This window comes from Scyliorhinus canicula, chromosome 2, assembly GCF_902713615.1.
Source record: "Scyliorhinus canicula chromosome 2, sScyCan1.1, whole genome shotgun sequence".
NCBI lineage: Eukaryota > Metazoa > Chordata > Chondrichthyes > Carcharhiniformes > Scyliorhinidae > Scyliorhinus > Scyliorhinus canicula.
The window spans coordinates 35,913,569-35,924,359 of NC_052147.1; positions in this window are offsets into that span (position 1 = coordinate 35,913,569).

Consider the following 10,791-nt stretch of genomic DNA (forward strand, 5'->3'; position numbering starts at 1 on the left):
GGTCCGAGGTCCATAGGTTGCTGAAGGAAGGGGTCATCGAGGCCAGCAACAGTCCCTGGCGAGCCCAAGTGCTGGTGGTCCAGACTGGGGAGAAAAACCGGATGGTCATCGACTACAGCCAGACTATCAACCGGTTTACGCAACTGGACGCGTATCCTCTCCCCCGTATTTCCGCCATGGTAAACGAGATTGCAAAATACAAAGTCTTCTCCACGGTGGACCTCAAGTCCGCTTATCACCAGCTCCCCATCCGCGCGAGTGACCGCAAGTACACTGCGTTCGAGGCAGATGGGCGCCTCTACCACTTCCTCAGGGTTCCATTCGGTGTCACAAATGGGGTCTCGGTCTTCCAACGGGAGATGGACCGAATGGTCGACAAATACGGATTACGGGCTACCTTCCCGTATCTCGATAATGTCACCATCTGCGGCCACGACCAGCAGGACCATGACACCAACCTCCGAAAATTCCTCCAAACCGCAAAACTCCTTAACCTAACTTACAATAAGGATAAGTGCGTGTTTAGCACCGACTGTCTAGCCATCCTCGGCTACGTAGTGTGTAACGGAGTGATAGGCCCCGACCCCGAACGCATGCTCCCCCTGATGGCACTCCCTCTCCCCAATACCCTCAAATCCCTCAAACGCTGCCTGGGTTTCTTCGCTTACTACGCCCAATGGGTTCCCAATTACGCCGACAAGGCCCGTCCCCTCATTCAGTCCACGACCTTCCCGCCATCGACAGAGGCCTGCCAGGCCTTTAGCCACATCAAAGCGGACATCGCAAAGGCCACGATGCGTGCTATCGACGAGTCCCTCCCCTTCCACGTCGAGAGCGACGCATCAGAAGTAGCTCTGGCGACCACCCTGAACCAAGCGGGCAGACCCGTGGCCTTCTTCTCCAGAACCCTCCAGGCTTCCGAACTCCGCCACGCCTCAGTGGAAAAGGAAGCCCAGGCCATAGTCGAAGCTGTGCGACACTGGAGGCACTATTTGGCCAGCAGGAAGTTTACCTTCCTCACAGACGGTCAGTAGCATTCATGTTCGATAATGCACAGAGGGGCAAGATTAAGAACGACAAGATCTTGCGGTGGCGGATCGAGTTGTCCAACTACGATATCTTGTATCGTCCTGGGAAGCTCAATGAGCCTCCCGATGCCCTGTCCCGCGGTACCTGCGCCAGCGTGCAGATAGACCACTTCCGCTCCCTCCACGCGGACCTCTGCCATCCAGGGGTGACCCGTTTCTATCATTTCATAAAGACCCGCAACCTGCCCTACTCCATCGAGGAAGTCAGGACAGTAACCCGTGACTGCCACATCTGCGCAGAGTGCAAACCCCACTTCTACCACCCCGAGCGCGCGCATCTGATCAAAGCATCCCGCCCCTTCGAACGTCTAGCAGCCGCAACATTTACTTCCTGACGGTGATCAATGAATACTCCCGCTTCCCCTTCGCCATTCCCTGCCCCGACATGACCACATCGACCGTCATTAAGGCCTTCCTCTCCATCTTCTCCCTGTTCGGCTACCCCGCGTACATACATAGCGATCAGGGGTCCTCCTTTATGAGCGACGAGCTGCGTCAATTCCTGCTCAGTAGGGGCATTGCCTCTAGCAGGACGACCAGCTATAACCCCCGGGGTAACGGACAGGTCGAGCGGGAGAATGGCACCATCTGGAAGACCATACTACTGGCCCTCCGGTCCAGAGATCTCCCTATCTCCCGATGGCAAGAGGTTATCCCCGATGCCCTACATTCTATCCGCTCCCTCCTCTGTACAACAACTAATCAAACACCTCATGAACGTCTTCTTGTTTTCCCCAGGAAGTCGTCCTCCGGATCCCCTCTCCCGACGTGGCTGGCCGCCCCCGGACCCATCTTGCTCCGGAAGCATGTGCGGGTGCACAAGTCCGACCCGTTGGTGGAACAAGTCCAGTTACTCCACGCTAACCCGCAGTATGCGTACGTGGAGTACCCCGACGGTCGGCAGGACACGGTCTCCCTCCAGGACCTGGCACCCGCCGGCGTGCGGCCTTCCCCCCCTTCACCACAGACCCCCCCCTGCCTCTTTTCCCCCAGCACCCCACCCAGGCCACCCCTTCCCCATCCATGACGTCTCCACCACCAGCCCGGGGTACGGAGACAGTTCAAGGACCATCGCTCCCGGAGTCCAGGACATCAGCTGAACCAACGTCACCAACTCCCCTGCGGCGGTCTGCCAGGACGTCACGGGCAACAAAAAGGCTGATCGAGTCCATTTAACTTCAACACCACCATGGACCTTGTATGGACACTATGTACTGTTGCTAAATGTCTGGGCCAGTGGGAAGCCAAGGATACATTTTTTTTTCTCCTTACTACTCATACCACCAGTTCTCCCCCCCCCCCCCCCAGCTCTCGTTGACACCCCCCCCCCCGGCTTCTTTCACCGCAAGGGGTGAATGTGGTGGTATGATTAGCATAGCTGCCTGCCATTGGTGCAGAACACCGGCTTACCATTGGCCCTGGTCGGTCATGTGCTTCTCGACCGGTTGGTTGAGATCAGTCATGTGATGGCTCCCCGATTGGTCGAGAGGCTGAGTTAACCCCACCTCCAGGGTGGGGTATAAATACCCTGTACTCCCGGCGGTCGTCCTTCTACTGTAATCAACCGCAGGGCTTAACATCTAGTATATTAAAGCCATACTTTTGTTCAGCAACTCGTCTCGCGTTCAATTGATGGTACATCAGCTTTGTCCACCCCAACACGGTAAGGCGCTGCTCCCTCCACACCTACCCAGCCTCCCAAACAATCTCCCTTGCCTCCGGGTCCCAATCGGCTCAGATCCGGGGGTACTGTATCGCCAATCACACGATACAGGGCACAGAGTACGCTCATTATAAGCTCTACATCCTCCTCCACCTCTGCGCCCCCACCCCCACCCCCCCACTGCTCGGATTGGACTTTCAATGTAACCACCGAAGCCTGACCCTACAGTTCGGCGGACCCTTGCCCCCCCCTCACGGTGTGCAGCCTCACGACCCTCAAGGTCTCCCCCCCTTCACTCTTTGCGAATCTCACCCCTGACTGTAAGCCCATCGCCACCAGGAGCAGGCGGTACAGTTCGCTGGACATGATGTTTATCAAGTCGGAGGTCCAGCAACTGTTGAGTGAAGGGATCATCGAGGCCAGCAACAGCCTCTGGAGAGCGCAAGTGGTGGTCGTCTGGACGGGGAAAAGAATCGGATGGTTATGGACTACAGCCAGACAATTAATCGATTCACGCAACTCGATGCGTACCCCCTCCCCCGCATAGCGGAGATGGTCAACCAGATCGCGCAGTACCGTGTGTTCTCAACGGTCGATCTGAAGTCGGCCTACCACCAGCCCCCAATCCACCCGGAAGAGCGCCAGTACACTGCTTTTGAGGCAGCCGACCGGCTCTTCCACTTCCTCAGAGTCCCCTTCAGCATCACTAACGGAGTCTCGGTCTTTCAGAGAACTATGGACCGAATAGTGGACCAGTACGGTTTGCGGGCTGCATACTCGTACTTGACAATGTGACCATCTGCGGCCATGACCAGCAGGACCTTGATGCCAACCTCCAGAGGTTCCTCCTGTCCGCCCAATCCCTCAATCACACATACAACAAAGAAAAATGCATCTTCCATACTACCCGACTAGCCATCCTCGGCTATGTCGTAGAGAACGGAGTCCTAGGGCCTGACCCCAACCGTATGCGCACCCTCACAGAACTCCCCCCTCCCCACAACCTCAAGCCCTAAAACGATGCCTGGGTCTGTTCTCCTACTATGCCCAGTGGGTCCCAACTATGCGGACAAAGCCCGCCCACTTATTCAAACAACCACTTTTCCTCTGACGGATGAGGCTCGCGCGGCCTTCAGCCGCATCAAGGCTGACATCACCAAGGCCGCAATGCACGCGGTGGATGAGTCCATCCCTTTTCAAGTAGACTTCGCACTGGCCGCCACACTCAACAAGGCGGGCAGGCCAGTAGCATTCTTCTCTGGGACACTCCATGCTTCCGAAATTCGACACCACTTGGTCGAGAAGGAAGCACAAGCCATAGTGGAAGCCATGCGGCACTGGAGGCACTACACAGCCGGTAGGAGGTTCACCCTCGTCACCGACCAATGATCGGTAGCCTTCATGTTTGACAACGCACAACGGGGCAAAATAAAAAATATTAAAATCTTGTGGTGGAGGATCAAACTCTCCACCTACAATTATGATATCAAGTATCGTCCTGGGAAGCTCAACGAGCCCCCAGATGCCCTGTCCTGCGGCACATGCGCCAGCGCACAAGATGACCGACTTCGGGCTATCCACAATGACCTCTGCCACCCGTGGGTCACCCGGCTGACGCACTTCATTAAGCCCCCAATCTGCCCTTCTCCACCGAGGAGGTCAAGGCCATGACCAGGGACTGCCAAGTCTGCGCGGAGTGCAAACCGTACTTCTACCGGCCAGACAAGGCCCACCTGGTAAAGGCCTCCGGCCCTTTGAGTGCCTAAGCATTGACTTCAAAGGGCCCCTCCACTAACCGGAATATATACTTTCTCACCGTCATCGATGAGTACTCCCGCTTCCATTTCGCCGTCCCCTGCCCCGACAGGACCTCAGCCACCGTAATAAAGGCACTGCACAGCATCTTCACACTGTTCGGTTTCCCTGCCTACGTCCACAGCGACCGGGGCACATCTTTCGGGCAGGTGGAAAGGGAGAACACGACGGTATGGAAGGCAGTTCTTCTGGCCCTTAGGTCTAGAAGTCTCCCGATCCCCCGCTGGCAGGAGGTCCTCCCTGACGCCCTCCACTCCAGATCGCTCCTCTGCACAGCCACGAATGAGCCCCCTCACGATCGTTTGTTTATCTTCCCCAGGAAGTCCATCTCCGGGATCTCGCTTCCATCTTGGCTGAAAACTCCGGGACCAGTCCTCTGGAGATACATAAGGCTGACCCCCTGGTCGAGAGGGTCCAGCTGCTTCACGCTAACCCCCAGTACGCTTACATCGCGCACCAGGAAGGACGGCATGATACGGTCTCCCTACGGGACCTGGCACCAGCTGGTTCCTCCGCGAACGCGCCCCCTGCCTACATCCCCCCCTCCCCGCTGCCCGCCGCCACCCACAGCGCCCCGTATGCTCCCCTGGGTCTCCTGTATTGTCCCGCGCCGACACTGTCGCCACCCATCAACCCCCTGACTACCCCCGCACCCCAACCGTCTCCGACACCCCGGACTGAGGCTCAAGCTCCAGACACAACGCCCCTGGAATCATCACCTGCGACAACTGTACCCGCTGCACCGCCAGAGCTGCGGAGGTCGAAGAGAATGATCCGGCCTCCAGATAGACTTAATATGTAATGACCCCACGTCACCCCCGCTGGACTTGATTTTTTTAACAGGAGGTTAATGTAGTGAATGTATTCACCATAATGCATGCATGATACTGTAACCTGTGACCTATGACCTGGAAGTGGTGATATGAACTGCTTCCAGCTACTGTACTGTAACCCCGGTATGGCTCCGCCTCTGGCTCCGCCCTCACCAGGGCCATATATAGACCGGCCGCCTTGGGCAGCATTCATCTGACCTGATAATGGCTAGGCAAGTTTATGACTAATAAAGCCTACTGTTCACTCGCACTCTCTGCCTCTCTGTGAATTGAAGGTATATCAGGTCAGTTCCTTTTTCAGTTTCCCTTCTCAATTAGGGTCTGTCTCAAAAATGACCATATCCCAGACAGATTTCATCACACATTTCCTGATGATGGACTCTGAGCCAAACATTAACTGCTGCTGGAGGACCATTAACTTGGTGAAAGACTCTCTTTGGTCTGTCCACAAATGTTGGTCTTCCAGTGCAAAGAGTGAAAGCTGTTATGGAATTATATCTTTATGTGATAAGTACATGTTCCATCTCACTTTAGAAAATGTGATATGAAATATTGGCTCCAGCACTTCCCACAGTGTGGGAATGTTTGTTCAGATCTTGCATCAGTAGTTATTCTACTAGGTTTATCTTTCAAGTAATGTTTTATGTTTATGTTTTAAAATTTAAAGACAAGTCCATGTAGGAATTATGTTTAGGCTATCAAAGGTACATCCTGTACGAACAGACCAAAAACGTATTGAATAATTACAACTTTAAAGTAAAATTGGTAATTAAATAATATGACTGAACATTTGGTATTGCTAGGGGATCAAATTTCTTCGTTCATATAAAAGTGTTTAGAATGCAATGTTCCCAGTCAGTGACTATCACTAATCCAAGCTTTAGATTTGCCAACAACAATTCAACAATACTCATTAAAATTTTAGTTTGAGTCAGTTCCAAAACAGTGACAAAATCAATTTAATTCCTATGCTCTAAACACAGTGTTATGACTGGAACAGTTTCAAAAGAGTTAAATGCCATGATCCAGTACGTTGTTGACAACTCAGTGTTTAATGACATGGTCAACAATGTCACCACTTATTACTGGAGCCAAGTTAGGAAATTTTCACCCTTGTTGAGTATACATGAATGAAAGCATCACTGGGTTTGAATACAAAACAACATATCATTTAAAAAAAAGGTCATACTTCAAACACGACTTTTTGATTTTCCAGAAACAATGAAAATGGGTCACCAAGGAATGGTTTGATTGTCAGTGCTATGAAACATATTTTTCATTTTTGTCACCCGGGTTCAGCATCAGACGCCCACAGTCAGTTATAATGCACACCAGAAATTAAACTTTCACTCAAGATAATAAAAATGGCAAATGTGGAAATCTTAAATAAATAAAAAAATGCTGGGAATAGATTTGTGTCTTAAAGGTAGAAACGAGAATAGACCTCCACCTTGCTTCAGATGCTGACAGACCTGTGCATTTCAGGGGCTGGATTCTCCGTTTTTGGGACTAAGTCCCCCACGCCGTCGTGAAAACTGTGGTCTTTTACACCAGGAAAACTGACGTTAAAAGGCCTCATATTAAGGGCAGCACGGTGGTGCAGTGGGTTAGCCCTGTTGCCTCAAGGCGCCGAGGTCCCAGGTTGGATCCTGGCTCTGGGTCACTGTTCGTGTGAAGTTTGCACATTCTCCCCGTGTTTGCGTGGGTTTCGCCCCCACAACCCAAAGATGTGCAGGATAGGTGGATTGAACACGCTAAATTGCCCCTTAATTGGAAAAAAATGAATTGGTACACTAAATGTATAAAAATAAAAGGCCTCATATTCACCGTTTTGCTGGGGGCTCGCAGGCATCCGTCATAGAACTCGCAGCTCTAGCTGCCGATACGGCCCCCGGCACTTTCGGGCCAGAGGTCACGCATGCGCATGGCAGCAGCCTGCAGCAACCGTGCCGTGCTCCATGGTGGACTCATCCTGCGGCAAAATAGTGCCGCGCATCGGCCACTCGCGCGCCCCAGACCACCCGCACACATTGCCCCCCCGCCCCGAATGAAGGCCTTGCTACCCACCGATCGCCGCTCCCCCGACTGTGGTGGCCCCAGACTGTGTCCAAAGCTGCCATGCGAGGATGCCGGACAGTGGGACTATGAGAGATCCACACCGTCGGGAATTTGGGCGGTCATAGAACATACAGTGCAGGAGGCCATTCGGCCCATCGAGTCTGCACCGACCCACTTAAGCCCTCACTTCCACCCTATCCCCGTAACCCAATAACCCCTCCTAATCCTTTTGGTCAATAAGGGCAATTTAACATGGACAATCCACCTAACCTGCACGTCTTCGGACTGTGGGAGGAAACCGGAGCACCCGGAGGAAACCCACGCAGACAGGGGGAGAATGTGCAGACTCCGCACAGACAGTGACCCAGCAGGGACTCGAATCAGGGACCCTGGCACTGTGAAGCCACAGTGCTAACCACTTATGCAACCGTGCTGCCCAAGGACGGAGCATCGCGTGGTGGGCCTCAGCAATGGCCTGAGGCGGTGGGCACTCAGCGCGGCGTACTCCATGGCAGAGTCTAACTTCCCCTCCAACTCAAAGTGCCCGCAGGCAAATTACGTTTGAATGAGTGTTAAGTGGCTGCAAGAGGGACTTCTGCCCCTCGTTCAGGAGTAAGCCCCGCCTTAGAGCGACAGTGCTGCAGTGGACGGTGAAAGAAATGCAGGAGGTGGCCTGAGCCGAAGCCTGGGGACCAGAGGCCCAAGTAAGTTCATGCGGTCCCAGGCTGGGATGGATAGGGAATTACTTTAATTATTTTAACTGCCTCTGTCTGGACTGCTCTGTAGCTTCCAGACAGGGGTCTCTTTTCTTTGGGGGGGGGGGGGGGGGGGGGGGGGGGCATCCTGCCAGGGCTCACTTTTCTGGGACTTCTTGACAGGGGTCTCCTTATTTAGGGGTCTTTTTATTTAGGCGGTCACTGGGGGGGGGGGGGGGGGGTGACTTGATTTGGGGGGGTCTTTGTAATTTGGGAGTCTCACTTTAGGGGGTCTCTGTGTGGGGGAGTGGGGGTAGGTCAGGTCACCCCTGTACTAGTTGGAGGGGTGAGGGGGGGACCAAGAAAAACCAGGGGTGGGAGGCTAAATATCACAGTGGGGGAATTATTGATCAGCTGCGGGACCTTGCTATAGAGCTGCCCAATACAGGATTCCCTAGAGAATCCCTTGAAACCTTTGTCATGCAAAAATTTGCATGGCTAAGGATTGGGCATCGTTCTTCATTTGCAAAATCACGTAATTCAGCACAGCGGGAGCGTAAATTAGGTGCAATTCAGCTCGAGCAGAGAACATCGGGTGGGATTCTCCGGTCGGCGACGGCAAAATCGTGTTCGGCGATCAGCTGGAGAATACCTGTTTCTGACGAAAATCAGGGTCAGCACTGCTTTCACGATGCTTCGCCCCTCCAAAGCAGCGTACTCTGCAAGTACTCCACATGCCGTATCGATGACCTCAGGACGTTGCCCGAGGCCCACCCACCCCCCGATGTTCCGCCCCAACCAGCCGAAATCCCGTCGGCGTTGGTCACGTGTGCTATCATCCGTCGGGAACTCGGCGTGGTGGCTGCGGGCTCAGGCCAGCGCCGCCACAGTCGGGGGAGGGCTGATCCACGGGCAGGGGGGACTTTGTCAGGGGGCACTGATGGGAGGTGGTCCGGGGCTCGCGAGCTGGCCAAAGGGGAGCACTATTTTGCAGGCCGGGTCCGCCCAAGGCCAGTGCCAGGTTGCATGCAGTGGCCACTGCAGGCCGCCGCCGTGCACATGCGCGGCAAGGGACCCGACAATTCTCCGGGCCATGTCGGCAGCTAGAGCTGGGTGCTCTACGCTGCTCGGCTGCTAACACCCCAGCCAAACGGAGGATCGGTGGCCATTTTGCGCCAAATTTTCGGTCGTAAAAATCCACTGTTCCCATGCCGGCATCAGTACATAGCCTCAAAATCGGAGAATCCAGCCCATAGTCTCCCTGAGAATTTTGCATTTGGTCTCCCTTATGGAGAATCCTGTCCAATGTCTCAGAAATTTGATTTCCAAACCAAATATGCCCATTCTGACTTGAACTGAAGCCAAGTGGTATGGGGGCAATTAACCTAAACCATGGAGGCCGATTTCAAATTTAAATATGATAATGAGGCTGCGAGCAGCTGGTGTGTGACCATCATGCAATGAACTGTTCTCAGCACAAATGGAAAATATTAATAGTAAAAATGTGGGGCGCGATCTACCCGAATGGGGCCAGAGTCGGGTGCTTGGAGCGCTGAGAACACCCTGCTATTTAAAACCCACCTGGGTAGATCGGGGACCTCAGCAGGGAACTCCCGATGAGGCTGCACTTGGTCCCATTTTCTGCACTTGACGCTCCTCTTGCTGGAACAACTCAGTGCAGCGTAAGATTGGGATGCCATTTTTAAATAGCGTCCCGATCTCTTGAACAGCCTCCCCAAGTCCCAACTCACTATAAGGATGTCCCCCCCCCCCCCCCCCCCCCCGCACCTGTGCAGTACACAACCCAGCCTGACCACGGCCATGCACAAAATGCCTGCTTGGCACCCTGGCAGTGCCAGGGTACCATCCTGCCCAGTATGCACCTGGGGGCCTCCAATCCCCTGGGAGATCCCCACGACTGCCGTTATGTCTGGTTCCAATTGGTTTTTTAAAAAATAATTTTATTGAAAATTTTTGAATTTACACAACATCAAACCATACTAAAATACCAACGATAACAGTAATAACAACAATCATAAACCTTCGCCCCTCCTCAATGAACAACCCAACATATTAACAACAGCTTAAGTTAACCCAGTATTAAGTTACATAACCGTAGCAAAAAAATATATAGAAACTATAGTTAGGAACACCCCCCCTTGCCCCCCCCTCTCTCTCCCCCCCCCTCTCTCTCTCTCTCCCCCCCCTCTCTCTCCCCCCCCCTCTCTCCCCCCTCTCTCTCTCCCCCTCTCTCTCTCCCCCCTCTCTCTCTCCCCCCTCTCTTCTCCCCCCTCTCTCTCCCTCCCCCTCTCTCTCCCTCCCCCCTCTCTCTCCCTCCTCTCTCTCCCCCCTCTCTCTCCCTCCCCCCTCTCTCCCTCCCCCTCTCTCTCCCTCCCCCCTCTCTCTCCCTCCCCCTCTCTCCCTCCCCCTCTCTCTCCCCCCCTCTCTCTCCCTCCCCCTCTCTCTCTCCCCCCTCTCTCTCCCCCTCTCTCTCTCTCTCCCCCTCTCTCTCTCTCCCCCCCTCTCTCTCTCTCCCCCCTTCTCTCTCCCCCCCCTCTCTCTCTCTCCCCCCTCTCTCTCCCCCTCTCTCTCCCCCCTCTCTCTCCCCCCCCTCTCTCTCCCCCCCTCTCTCTCTCCCC